Consider the following 14,496-nt stretch of genomic DNA (forward strand, 5'->3'; position numbering starts at 1 on the left):
CTGCTCGGGGCGGCACCAACTCGCCTAAAGTCGGGGGGTGGGAACGATCAGGTTTAGCAGGCCCGCAGGCGCTGAGTTATTTCCGAATTAGCACAAACTGTTAGAACTGATAACCGTCTCCGTGTGCCTGAGATAAAGAAGCACTCTCACGCTCGGGTTGTACCTATCTCTTCGGTGTAAAATGGTCAGTTCAGTCCATTCTCGTCCGTTAAATTGCCTAACATAAATCCCGCGACTCCCCATGAGCAATGCCATGGGAGATCAACTAGTTTGTATGCGAAAGGCTCTGGAAGAGATCATTAAGAATACATTCCAGATATTAAGATTTAATATTTAAATGTGTTGGTAAAATTCAATGAAATGTAGGTCAAATAGTGTTTAGGATCTGGAATGTACGACTTCAGAGGGTGTGGTGCAGGCAGGTTCAAATTGAGGCACTCTAGAGGGATTGTTTTATGAAAGGAAATAATGTACAAGGCTACGGGGAGAAGGCGGGGTGTGGCATAAGGTAAATTGCTCTTTCAGAGAGCCAGTGCAGAAACGACGGGCTGAATGGTGTCTTTCTGTACTGTAACAACTCTGTAATTCTGAACTAAAAGGATAAGCGCCCAACGTGGGGCTCGAACCCACGACCCTGGGATTAAGAGTCCCATGCTCTACCGACTGAGCTAGCCGGGCTACTGTTAAGCATATAAAAGTAAGTTCCATCTGCAATTAACTGTTTATCGGGTAGTGATGGTTCGTGTGAAAGTCCTGCACTTGGCATTGGATTGGTATTTAATCATTTCTGGGTGCACAGCTGGCTATTTCTATGATCTGGCCCTTTACAAAAGATTGATGCATGCAATACAAACCTTGACAATGGATTACTTGTCATCCAAATATTGTAACACTGATATGTTTAAAAAGAGTTTGGCAGTGCTCAATGGTATCTATTTCAATGCAAGGAGTATAGCAAATAAAGCAGATGAGCTGAGGGCACAGATAGAAACATGGCAGTATGATATCATAGCAATTGCAGAAACATGGCTTAAGGAGGGACAGGAATGGCAGCTCAATGTTCCTTTTTACAGGGTTTTCAGACATGCTAGATAGGGGATGAAAAAAGGAGGGGGTGGTGGTAATTTTGGTCAAAGAAACAATTACAGCTGTGAGGAGGGATGATATGTCAGAAGGATTATCAAATGAGGCCAAATGGATCGAGCTAAGGAACAAAATAGGGGCAGTCACACAGCTGGGAATGTGCTATAGACCTCCAAACAGTCAGGGGGAGATAGAAGAGCAAATATGTAGGCAAATCTCTGAGAAGTGCAAAAAAAAGGGCAGTAATAGTAGGGGATTTTAACTATCCAAATATTAACTGGGATAGTTTTAATGTGAAAGGAATTGAGGGAGCAGAATTCTTGAGGTGCATTCAGGAGAACTTTTTTGTCCAGTATGGAGCAAATCCAACAAGAGAGGATGCAGTTTTGGACTTAGCTTTAGGAAATGAAGCTGGGCAGGTGGAAGGATTGACAGTGGGAGAGCATTTTGGTGGTAGTGATCATAATTCAGTCAGTTTTGACATAATTATAGAAAAGGACAAAGATAGAACAGGAGTTAGAGTTCTCAATTAGGGCAAGGCCCATTTTACTAAGGCTGCATTTGCTGACAATGCAACCATTAGGTGGCGCAGTACTTGCACATGCACAAATGCTGCCTCATGCACTGAACGTCACCGTCTGTGACGTTTTTGGCAGCTGCCAGTAATAAAGATGGCGCTGCTCAATTTATCACATAAACAAAAGCAAATGAAACCCAAATGCCCACAGTGGCTGCGATTGCCGCCTCTATCCCACCCCCAACAGTACCTCGCTCCCTCCTGCCATCGCGCCTCTCTTCACCACTCCCTCCCGCACCCGTCTGCTCGCCACTTGCTCCCGGCCTTGCTGCTTCATCCCCTCTGCTCTGCATCTGCTCCTTGCTCCCTCCCGCTTCTGATCCCCGCTCAGTCCCGCTTGCAGTTTCCCTCCTCTCCCCTGCCTATCTTGTCACTCTCCCTCTCCCTTGCTTCCCCTGTGCAGAGAAGAAAGGCAGTGATCATGGGAGGGAGGGGGGATCAGAAGCGGATGGAAGTGGGGACCAGAAGCAGGAGGGAGCGGGGAAGCAGAGGCAGAGCAGAGGGGAGGAATCGGCGAGGCCGGAACGCATGGCCCACAAGGGGAGTGAGCGACCAAGGGGGGAGAAATGGCGAGGCAGGGAGTGAGCGGTGTGCAGACGTTGCAGTACGCGACGACACTTTAGCGCGCAGGCGTGAATTAGTCCTGGCAAGATGGATGCTGATGTAGGCTGTGCATGCATAGCTCCATACTGATCGCAAGAGTCCATTTTGTGCATGTGCGAAGCTGGGAGTGCTCTGATGATGTCGGCGCTGGGCTGCGTTGTCAGGAGTCACTTTGTTTTACTAACCTAAGGAGTGATTTAGCAAAAGTGAACTGGAGACTTGAAGGTAATTCAGAGTCAGAGCAGTGGGACGCATTCAAAGGGAAGATTCAAGGGGTTCAGAGTAAACATGCTCCCATGAAGAAAAAGGATGGGACAGCTAACTATAGAGCCCCATGGATGTCAAGGAGCTTACAGGGTAAGATAATGCAGAAAAGGAAAGCTTATGTCCAAACCCGAGAACTACAGAAAGCCGAGAGGAGTACAGAAAGTGGAGGGGTGAAATCAAAAAGGAAATTAGGAAAGCAAAGAGTATTGGCATGAAAGAATATTGGCAAGCAAAATCAAGGTGAACCCAAAAATGTTTTATCAATACACTAAGAGTAAGAGGATACTAAGGAAAAAGTAGGGCCCATAAAAGACCAAAAAAGGTAACCTATGCATTGGGACAGAGGATGTTGGCAATGTTCTTACCAAATACTTTGCGTCTGTCTTCACAAAAGAGGGGGATGATGCAGATATTGTATTTAGGGAGGAGGAGTGTGAAGTATTGGATGTCATAAACATAGGAAGAGAGGAAGTATTAATGGGATTAGCATCCTTGAAACTGGATAAATCACCAGGACCGGATGAAATGTACCCCAGGCTGTTAAAAGAAGGCAGGGAGGAAATAGCAGAGGGTCTGTCCATCATTTTCCAGTCTTCACTGGATACAGGTGTGGTGCTAGAGGATTGGAGGACTGCAAACATGTACGTTTGTTTAAAAAGGGAGTGAGGGATAGACCAAATAATTACAGGCTAGTCAGTTTAACCTCAGTAGTGGGCAAATGATTGGAAACAGTTCTGAGAGACAGGATAAACTATCACTTGGAAGAACCCAGATTAATTGACGATAGTCAGCATGGATTTGTTAAGGGAAGATCTTGTCTGATTAACTTGATTGAATTTTTTGAAGAAGCAACAAGGAGGATTGATGAAGGCAGCTGATGTCTGCATGGATTTTAGCAAGGCTTTTGACAATGTCACACATGGCAGACTGGTTAAAAAATAAAAGCCTATGGGATCCAAGGCAATGTAGCAAGCTGGATACAAAATTGGCTTTGTGGCAAAAACCAAAGTGTAATTGTTGATGGGTGTTTTTGTGACTGGAGGGCTCAGTACTAGTTCCCCTGCTTTTTGTGGTCTATATTAATGATTTGGATGTAAATGTAGGAGGCATGATCAAGAAGTTTGCAGACAACACAAAAATTGGCCGTGTAGTTGATAGCGAGGAGGATAGTTGCAGACTGCAGGAAGATATCAATAGACTGGTCAGGTGGGCAGAAAAGTGGCAAATGGAATTCAAACTGGAGAAGTGTGAGGTGATGCATTTGGAGAGGTCAAACTAGGCAAAGGAATACATAATTAATGGGAGAATACTGAGAGGTGTAGAGGAAGCGAGGGACCTTGGAATGAATGTTTGCAGATCCATGAAGGTAGCAGGACAGGTCGATAAGATGGCATATGGAATCCTTTCCTTTATTAGCCGAGGTATAGAATATAAGAGCAGGGAGGTTATGCTGGAACTGTATAACTCATTGGTCAGGCCACAACTTGAGTACTGTGTGCAGTTCTGGTCACCTCATTGCAGAAATGATGTAATTGCACAAGAGAGGGTGCAGAGGAGATTTACAAGGATGTTGCCAGGACTGGAAAAATGCAGCCATGAGGAAAGATTGGATAGGCTGGCGTTGTTCTCCTGGGAACAGAGGAGGGTGAGGGGAGATTTGATTGAAATGTTCAAAATTGTGAGGGGCCTGGATAGAGTGGATGTGAAGGGCCTATTTACCTTCGCAGGGAGGTCAGTGTCTAGGGAGCATAGATTTAAAGTGGTTGGTAGAAAAATTAGAGGGATAAGGAAAAATATTTTCACCCAGATGATGATAGGAGTCTGGAACTCCACCTGAAAGGGCGGTAGAGGTAGAAACCCTCAAATTATTTAAAAGTTGTCTGGATCTGCACCTTAAGTGCAGGGCTATAGACCAAATGCTGGAAGGTAGAATTAGACTGGGTGACTCGGTTTTCATCCGGCGCAGACATAGTGGGCCATGTGGCCTCTTTCTGTGCCGTAAACTTTCTATAATTCTATGTTCTGACAGTGCAAAGTCCACCCTTGCAATTACACTGAAACTGCACATTAGATCTGTCAGCAGCCCTAAAGACAAAAGACTGATTATGCGAGTGTACATCCTTTGTCAGCACAAAAGCCACAGCTCCCAAATGTTAATCCGTGTGCAATTCCTAAATTTTTCTATTTGTATTTCAGATTTACAGTTTTTTAAAATTGAGGTGGCCGACTCCTCCAGAAGCAGCTTGCTCGTCAGTTTGCACAAGATTGACAGTGCATGGCCCTTCCTTCAAGGTAAAAAAGAAATATAAAACAAAAAGCAAAAAAAACCCTGCGGATTCTACAGATCTGAAACAAAAACAAAAATGTAGTTTTGATGGAAGAATTCACGTCTGAAATGTTAATACTGCTGTTCTTTTCACAGATGTTGACTGACTTGTTGAGTGTTTACAGTATATTCTGTTTTTATTATTGACAATAATTCTGCTCTCATTCTGAGATTTACATTATATAGGCCCACTTCTCATAGCAGAGTAAAAATAGTTTGCCCACTTTTCTCTAGAGTGCTAACCGAGATTTGGGGCAGGGTCACCTAAGCGGAATACTTCTGATGAAAGGTCATCGACCTTAAATGTTAACTCTGTTTCTCTCCCCACAGATGCTACCAGTTCTGCTGAGTATTTCCAGCAATTTCTGTTTTTATCTTATAAAATGAATAATTTATATTCAAAGTACTCCTATATTTATATTGTATTAAATATGTTATAAATGCACATACTTCCTGTCTACAAAACCTTGCTTCTCATTTTCACAATTTCTGTCACAATATTATGTCAAGATTTAGTATTCAAACTGTCCATGTGGCCATTTATAATTGAAATCCTTGAATTGAAATAGTTGGCTGTAATTTGGTAGTTGCATAATTTGGACACGAAACGGCACTTTTTTGAGTCTCTCAAATTAATCTGGCAATCCTGCCACTTTGCTGATATTACTCCATCGCAAAAAAATCTTTTTGCATTATAAAATATACTTTTTAAAATTTCATTTTTCCCAATCCTTTTTACTCTGCCCGAGTTCAAAAGCATGCTATCAGCCACCTGCTGCATTTATTTTCTTAAATAAAAACAGAAAGTGCTGGAAATACGCAGCAGGTCGGCTGCATCTGTGAAGAGAGAGAGAAGCAGAGTTAACGTTTCAGGTCAGTGACCTTTCATCAGAACTGGCAATGGTTAGAAATGTAATAGGTTTTAAGCAAATAAAGTGGGGATGGGACAAAAGATAACACAAGGAAAGGTGTTGATAGGACAGAGGGTCACAGAAAATAACTGACCAGAAGGTCATGGAGCAAAGTTGTGTTAATGGTGTGGTGATAGACAAAGCGTTAGTGCAGAGACGGAATAAAGAACAGCCCTGGACCTAAGCACAAACATGAAAAAAAACAATGGGCAGGCACATGGTAAAAAAAATGAATGATGAAACAAACTAAAATAAAAAGAAAAAAGAAAACTAAAAATAAAAAGGGGGGCCAGTCATGCTCTGAAATTACTGAACGCAATTTTCAGTCCGGTAGGCTGTAGCGTACCTAATCAGTAAATGAGATGCTGTTCCGCGATCTCGCGTTGATGTTCACTGGAACACTACAGCAAGCCCAGGACAGAGATGTGGGCATGAGAGCAGGGGCGTGTGTAGAAATGGCAAGCAACAGGAAGCTCGCGGTCATGTTTTCGGACTGAGCGAAGGTGTTCCACAAAGTGGTCACCCAATCTGCGTTTGGTCTCCCCAATATAGAGGAGACTACATTGTGAGCAGCGAATATAGTATACTAAATTGAAAGAAGTACAAGTAAATCTCTGCTTCACCTGAAAGGAATGCTTGGGGCCTTGGATAGTGAGGAGTGAGGAGGTAAAAGGGGCAGGTATTACACCTCCTGCGGTCGCATGGGAAGGTGCCATGGGAAGGGGACGAGGTGTCGGGGGTAATGGAGGAGTGGACCACAGTGTCGTGGAGGGAACGATCCCTTCGGAATGCTGACAGGGGAGGGGAGGGGAAGATGTGTTTGGTAGTGGTATCACGTTGGGCATGGCAGAATTGGCGGAAGATGATCCTTTGGCTGTGGAGGCTGGTGGGGTGGAAAGTGAGGAGAAGGGGAACCCTATCGCAGTTCTGGGAGGGAGGGGAAGGGGTGAGAGCAGAGGTGCGGGAAATGGGCCGGACACAGTTGAGGGCCCTGTCAACCACAGTGGGGGGGGATCCTCAGTTGAGGAAAAAGGAAGACATATCAGAAGTGCTGTTGTGGAAGGTAGCATCATCAGAGCAAATGTGTCGGAGATGGAGAAACTGGCTCCCAACAGTCTTTGGTTCTGCTCAGCTTTAAAATTTACAAATTTTCCTGTTGGTCCTATTCTTAGCTCTCATATCTTGCTGCTTTTCTGCTTTTATCCCACTCCCGGTTACAAATAGTTTTTTTCTGATTACACTTTTGGCTCTGCCATCCCAGTAAAGAGCCTCTAACCCCACTTCCACCTCTATTTTTTTTTAAATGGTCTACTCTTATCTCTTAGAGTTTTGGTTGCAGCAGCTTGGACAGAAGCAGAGGTACGGAGCGAACTTACAGCTGGGAGGTCAATTTCAGTGTAAGTTAAAAGTTAATTCCCTTTTGTTTTCGGAGGACCAGGGGACTGCTGGGTAAGTGAAAACTATATATTTGGGCGGTGGCTGTACCCGAGACACTACACGTGTAGTGTCTCCCACCCACCCTCCTCCTCTAACCAAAAAAAAGGACTCTGGTGTGTTGATAAGGTAAGCTTTTTATTTAAAAAGTTCTGTCCATTGGATTGCTAAGCTAACAAGTTTTGACTTTTTTGGGGGGTTTTTCAGTAGATTTGTTGGGAGTTTAGAATAGTGGGAATGGAGGTTAAGGCAGTTGTATGTTCCTCCTGCAGAATGTGGGAGGTAAGGGTCGCCAAGAGTGTCCCTGCTGACTGCATCTGTGGGAAGTGCACCCAACTCCAGCTCCTCGAGAACCGCGTTAGGGAACTGGAGCTGGAGCTGGATGAACTTCGGATCATTCGGGAGGCAGAGGGGGTTATTGAGAGGAGTTATGGGGAGGTAGTCACACCTCAGGTAAAAGAAGTAGGTAGATGGGTTACCGTCAGGGGAAGGAGAGGGAACCAGCAGGCAGTGCAGGGATCCCCTGTGGCCGTTTCCCTCAACAACAGGTATACCGTTTTGGATACTGTTGCGGGGGACGACTTACCAGGGGTAAGCAATGGGGTACAGGTCTCCGGCACAGAGTCTGTCCCTGTTGCTCAGAAGGGAAGGGGGAAGAGGAGCAGAGCATTAGTCATTGGGGACTCCATAGTTAGGGGAACAGATAGGAGGTTCTGTGGGAACGAGAGAGACTCACGGTTGGTGTGTTGCCTCCCAGGTGCCAGGGTTCGTGATGTCTCAGATCGTATTTTTGGGATCCTTAAGGGGGAGGGGGAGCAGCCCCAAGTCGTGGTCCACATAGGCACCAACGACATAGGTAGAAAGAGAGATGGGGATTTAAGGCACAAATTTAGGGAGCTAGGGTGGAAGCTTAGAGCGAGAACAAACAGAGTTGTTATCTCTGGGTTGTTGCCCGTGCCACGTGATAGCGAAGCGAGGAATAGGGAGAGAGAGGAGTTGAACACGTGGCTGCAGGGATGGTGTAGGAGGGAGGGTTTTGGTTTCCTGGATAATTGGGGCTCTTTCTGGGGTAGGTGGGACCTCTACAAACAGGATGGTTTTCACCTGAACCAGAGGGGTACCAATATCCTGGGGGGGAGATTTGCTAGTGCTCTTCGGTGGGGTTTAAACTAATTCAGCAGGCGAATGGGAACCTAAATTGTCGTTCCAGTGTACAGGATGTTGAGAGTAGTGAGGTCAGGGATAAGGTTACAAGGACGCAAGAGGGCACTGGCAAGCAAGAACTTGGTTTAAAGTGTGTCTACTTCAACGCCAGGAGCATCCGGAATAAGGTGGGTGAGCTTGCAGCATGGGTTGGTACCTGGGATCTCGATGTATTGGCCATTTCGGAGACATGGGTAGAGCAGGGGCAGGAATGGATGTTGCAGGTTCCGGGATTTAGATGTTTCAGTAAGAACAGAGAAGATGGTAAAAGAGGAGGGGGTGTGGCATTGTTAATCAAGGAGAGTATTACAGCGGCAGAAAGGACGTTTGAGGACTCGTCTACTGAGGTAGTATGGGCCGAGGTTAGAAACAGGAGAGGAGAGGTCACCCTGTTGGGAGTCTTCTATAGACCTCCGAATAGTTCCAGAGATGTAGAGGAAAGGATAGCGAAGATGATTCTCGACAGGGGCGAGAGTAACAGGGTAGTTGTTATGGGGGACTTTAACTTTCCAAATATTGACTGGAAATACTATAGTTCGAGTACTTTAGATGGGTCAGTTTTTGTCCAGTGTGTGCAGGAGGGTTTTCTGACACAGTTTGTAGACAGGCCAACCAGGGGTGATGCCACATTGGATTTGGTACTGGGTAATGAACCCGGCCAGGTGTTAGATTTAGATGTAGGTGAGCACTTTGGTGATAGTGATCACAATTCGGTTAGGTTTACCTTAGCGATGGGCAGGGACAGGTATATACCGCAGGGCAAAAATTATAGCTGGGGGAAAGGAAATTATGATGCGATTAGGCAAGATTTAGGATGCGTAGGATGGGGAAGGAAACTGCAGGGGATGGGCACAATCGAAATGTGGAGCTTATTCAAGGAGCAGCTACTGCGTGAGCTTGATAAGTATGTACCTGTCAGGCAGGGAGGAAGTTGTCGAGCGAGGGAGCCGTGGTTTACTAAAGAAGTTGAAGTGCTTGTCAAAAGGAAGAAGAAGGCTTATGTTAGGATGAGACGTGAAGGCTCAGTTAGGGCGCTTGAATTTTTTTTTTTAGAACATTACAGCGCAGTACAGGCCCTTCGGCCCTCGATGTTGCGCCGACCTGTGAAACCATCTGACCTACACTATTCCATTTTCATCCATATGTCTATCCAATGACCACTTAAATGCCCTTAAAGTTGGAGAGTCTACTACTGTTGCAGGCAGGGCGTTCCACGCCCCTACTACTCTCTGAGTAAAGAAACTACCTCTAACTATATCTGTATATCTATCACCCCTCAACTTAAAGCTATGTCCCCTCGTGTTTGCCATCACCATCCGAGGAAAAAGACTCTCACTATCCACCCTATCTAACCCTCTGATTATCTTATATGTCTCTATTAAGTCACCTCTCCTCCTCCTTCTCTCCAACAAAAACAACCTCAAGTTCCTCAGCCTTTCCTCGTAAGACCTTCCCTCCATACCAGGCAACATCCTAGTAAATCTCCTCTGCACCCTTTCCAGTTACAAGCTAGCCAGGAAGGATCTAAAGGGAGAGCTAAGAAGAGCAAGGAGAGGACACGAGAAGTCATTGGTGGATAGGTTCATGGAAAACCCTAAGGCTTTCTATAGGTATATCAGGAATAAAAGAATGACTAGAGTTAGATTAGGGCCAATCAAGGATAGTAGTGGGAAGTTGTGTGTGGAATCAGAGGAGATAGGGGAAGCGTTAAATGAATATTTTTCGTCAGTATTTACAGTAGAGAAAGAAAATGTTGTCGAGGAGAATACTGAGATTCAGACTACTAGGCTAGATGGGATTGAGGTTCACAAGGAGGAGGTGTTAGCAATTTTGGAAAGTGTGAAAATAGATAAGTCCCCTGGGCCAGATGGGATTTATCCTAGGATTCTCTGGGAAGCCAGGGAGGAAATTGCAGAGCCTTTGTCCTTGATCTTTATGTCGTCATTGTCGACAGGAATAGTGCCGGAAGACTGGAGGATAGCAAGTGTTGTCTTGTTCAAGAAGGGGAGTAGAGACAGCCCTGGTAATTATAGACCTGTGAGCCTTACTTCGGTTGTGGGTAAAATGTTGGAAAAGGTTATAAGAGACAGGATTTATAATCATCTTGAAAAGAATAAGTTCATTAGCGATAGTCAGCACGGTTTTGTGAAGGGTAGGTCGTGCCTCACAAACCTTATTGAGTTTTTCGAGAAGGTGACCAAACAGGTGGATGAGGGTAAAGCAGTGGATGTGGTGTATATGGATTTCAGTAAGGCGTTTGATAAGGTTCCCCACGGTAGGCTATTGCAGAAAATACGGAAGTATGGGGTTGAAGGTGATTTAGAGCTTTGGATCAGAAATTGGCTAGCTGAAAGAAGACAGAGGGTGGTGGTTGATGGCAAATGTTCATCCTGGAGTTTAGTTACTAGTGGTGTACCGCAAGGATCTGTTTTGGGGCCACTGCTGTTTGTCATTTTTATAAATGACCTGGATGAGGGTGTAGAAGGGTGGGTTAGTAAATTTGCGGATGACACGAAGGTCGGTGGAGTTGTGGATAGTGCCGAAGGATGTTGTAGGGTACAGAGGGACATAGATAGGCTGCAGAGCTGGGCTGAGAGATGGCAAATGGAGTTTAATGCGGAAAAGTGTGAGGTGATTCACTTTGGAAGGAGTAACAGGAATGCAGAGTACTGGGCTAATGGGAAGATTCTTGGTCGTGTAGATGAACAGAGAGATCTTGGTGTCCAGGTACATAAATTCCTGAAAGTTGCTACCCAGGTTAATAGGGCTGTTAAGAAGGCATATGGTGTGTTAGCTTTTATTAGTAGGGGGATCGAGTTTCGGAGCCACGAGGTCATGCTGCAGCTGTACAAAACTCTGGTGAGACCGCACCTGGAGTATTGCGTGCAGTTCTGGTCACCGCATTATAGGAAGGATGTGGAAGCTTTGGAAAGGGTGCAGAGGAGATTTACTAGGATGTTGCCTGGTATGGAGGGAAGGTCTTACGAGGAAAGGCTGAGGGACTTGAGGTTGTTTTCGTTGGAGAGAAGGAGGAGGAGAGGTGACTTAATAGAGACATACAAGATAATCAGAGGGTTAGATAGGGTGGATAGTGAGAGTCTTTTTCCTTGGATGGTGATGGCAAACACGAGGGGACATAGCTTTAAGTTGAGGGGTGATAGATATAGGACAGATGTCAGAGGTAGTTTCTTTACTCAGAGAGTAGTAGGGGCGTGGAACGCCCTGCCTGCAACAGTAGTAGACTCGCCAACTTTAAGGGCATTTAAATGGTCATTGGATAGACATATGGATGAAAATGGAATAGTGTAGGTCAGATGGTTTCACAGGTCGGCGCAACATCGAGGGCCGAAGGGCCTGTACTGCGCTGTAATGTTCTAAAAAAAAAATTCTAATTCTTACTGGAATGATGCTACCAAATTATTGCAAACCAATTAATTCATCCCCACAAAACATTTTTTTTTCTCATGTATAGTAATGGTCATACCATTTCCACTTCATTTTAAATAATTCTCTCACTTTGTATGGAAAACAACAGATCTGGCAATATTTTATGGACAGTTTGTGGGGTCTTAAGAAGTGATGGGTTGTTGAATATGGTTAAAGTCAAAATCATTTATTTTGCCAATATTTTTTGATTAGAAGATCCATTAATTGTACAATAAAATGATACAATTTAATCACAATGAACCATTAAAAGTACAGATCCAAAATTTTACAAGGGAGGGTGCAGTAATGCTTCCTTTAGAGTCATAGAGAGATACAGCATCGAAACAGGTCCTTCGGCCACTGTGTCTGTGCCGGCCATCAACCACCCATTTATACTAATCCTAGAAACAGGGCTGTGTTCTCGCACCTACACTGTTTGGGATTTTCTTCTCACTGCTGCTCTCACACGCGTTCAAGTTCAAGGAATTTTCCTCCACACAAGATCAGGTGGCAGGTTGTTCAACTTTGCCCGCCAAAGAGCAAAGACCAAAGTACGGAAAGTCCTCATCAGGGAACTCCTCTTTGCTGACGATGCTGCATTAACATCTCACACTGAAGAGTGTCTGCAGAGTCTCATCGACAGGTTTGCGGCTGCCTGCAACGAATTTGGCCTAACCATCAGCCTCAAGAAAACGAACATCATGGGACAGGACGTCAGAAATGCTCCATCCATCAATATCGGCGACCACGCTCTGGAAGTGGTTCAAGAGTTCACCTACCTAGGCTCAACTATCACCAGTAACCTGTCTTTCGATGCAGAAATCAACAAGCGCATGGGAAAGCGCTATGTCCAGACTGGCCAAGAGAGTGTGGGAAAATGGCGCACTGACACGGAACACAAAAGTCCGAGTGTATCAAGCCTGTGTCCTCAGTACCTTGCTCTACGGCAGCAAGGCCTGGACAACATATGTCAGCCAAGAGCGATGTCTCAATTCATTCCATCTTAGCTGCCTCCGGAGAATACTTGGCATCAGGTAGCAGGACCGCATCTCCAACACAGAAGTCCTCGAGGCGGCCAACATCCCCAGCTTATACACACTACTGAGTCAGCGGCGCTTGAGATGGCTTGGCCATGTGAGCCGCATAGAAGATGGCAGGATCCCCAAGGACACATTGTACAGCGAGCTCGCCACTGGTATCAGACCTACCAGCAGTCCATGTCTCTGCTTTAAAGACGTCTGCAAATGCGACATGAAGTCCTGTGACATTGTTCACAAGTCGTGGGAGTCAGTTGCCAGCGATCGCCACAGCTGGCGGGCAGCCATAAAGGCGGGGCTAAAGCGTGGCGAGTCGAAGAGACTTAGCAGTTGGCAGGAAAAAAGACAGAAGCGCAAGGGGAGAGCCAAATGTGTAACAGCCCCGACAACCAATTTTTTCAGCAGCACCTTTGGAAGAGTCTGTCACTCTGGTATTGGCCTTTATAGCCACTCCAGGCGCTGCTCCACAAACCACTGACCATCTCCAGGCGCATACCCATTGTCTCCCGAGACAAGGAGGCCAAAGAAGATATTAATCTTATTTTTCACTCCCACATCCCCACAATTCTCCTACCACCTACCTACTCTAGGGACAATTTTTTTTACAATGGGCAATTTACCTATCAACCCTTTATAAATGTACTTTATAATTCGAGGCTGGGACAGTACTCGGCAACAAAACACTACTTTGAATAGAAAGGGTTGCATTAAATCTTTAAGTGGTATTGAGCAGCTGTTATTCAGCACTCCTTCGATAGCTCAGATGGTAGAGCGGAGGACTGTAGAGTTTACAGAGTCATCCTTAGGTCGCTGGTTCGATTCCGGCTCGAAGGAGATCATTGTTTTGAAAAAAAGTCCACGCACAGCCCGTTTTACCTTGTCGTTTACTGTCGTGCTAGAGCCCTCGTGATTTTGCTGGCTGGCCTAGTTATTTCCGTCTATTTATATTTCAGCTGCTGTCTCACACACGCAGAGTCGCACCTAGCAGCTCAGCAATTCTGGCCTCAAAACGAAAACACATTGCCCGCTCCAAAATACTGGAGCGCAAGCCATGTTCACCTGAATTGTTGGTGTGCAGTTCAGCACCGGGTTGCTTGCTTACACGTCAACAATGAATTAATTAAAACACATAACTAATGAATTACACAGAAATTGAAGTACAAATAGTGGCGAGCAGTTATTTGTTTAATGGCCCGGCTAGCTCAGTCGGTAGAGCATGGGACTCTTAATCCCAGGGTCGTGGGTTCGAGCCCCACGTTGGGCGTTAATTTTTCTTTTCCTTACAAAATGCTTCGTTTAACAAAATTAGTTTTTATCAACTAATTAAAGGATTATAAAGGGAAACCAGGGCAGGAAAATAAGAGCGAGGAGGAAAGCTGTTTTGTGAACTGTATCTGTGCCGGGGAAATTATGTGAGTGCCAATGATCGCATAATGTAACCAGCAAAGAAGTGATTGAGGCATAGGAAGCCAGCCAGTATAAGGGTTAATCTGAGGGCAGTGCTGACATGGGCAATTCAGGAACGGTTTTGGCAAATCAAAGCATCGGAAGACCAGCAATGAAGGAAGGGGCACAAAAACAAGAAATGCTGGAATCACTCAGCAGGTCTGGCAGCATCTGTGGAAAGAG

At 45.3% G+C, this 14,496-nt stretch overlaps 1 long non-coding RNA gene and 3 other non-coding genes across 4 annotated transcripts; 3 read left to right on the forward strand and 1 right to left on the reverse strand.

Moving 5' to 3' along the window:
* Nucleotides 1-46: 46 nt before the first annotated feature.
* On the forward strand, nucleotides 47-7,164 carry LOC137373481 (uncharacterized). The gene is made up of 3 exons (XR_010975635.1): nucleotides 47-184; nucleotides 4,727-4,822; nucleotides 7,093-7,164. It is a non-coding gene; the product is annotated as an uncharacterized lncRNA (long non-coding RNA).
* Nucleotides 606-678, reverse strand: trnak-cuu (transfer RNA lysine (anticodon CUU)). The gene has a single exon. It is a non-coding gene; the product is annotated as a tRNA-Lys (tRNA).
* A 6,451-nt stretch (nucleotides 7,165-13,615) lies between the features above and the next one.
* trnay-gua (transfer RNA tyrosine (anticodon GUA)) lies at nucleotides 13,616-13,701 on the forward strand. Its single transcript is given in 2 exon segments — nucleotides 13,616-13,652; nucleotides 13,666-13,701. It is a non-coding gene; the product is annotated as a tRNA-Tyr (tRNA).
* Nucleotides 13,702-14,058: 357 nt separating this feature from the next.
* trnak-cuu (transfer RNA lysine (anticodon CUU)) lies at nucleotides 14,059-14,131 on the forward strand. Its single transcript has one exon. It is a non-coding gene; the product is annotated as a tRNA-Lys (tRNA).
* Nucleotides 14,132-14,496: the final 365 nt, after the last annotated feature.

Source organism: Heterodontus francisci, chromosome 9 (genome assembly GCF_036365525.1).
Source record: "Heterodontus francisci isolate sHetFra1 chromosome 9, sHetFra1.hap1, whole genome shotgun sequence".
Lineage (NCBI taxonomy): Eukaryota > Metazoa > Chordata > Chondrichthyes > Heterodontiformes > Heterodontidae > Heterodontus > Heterodontus francisci.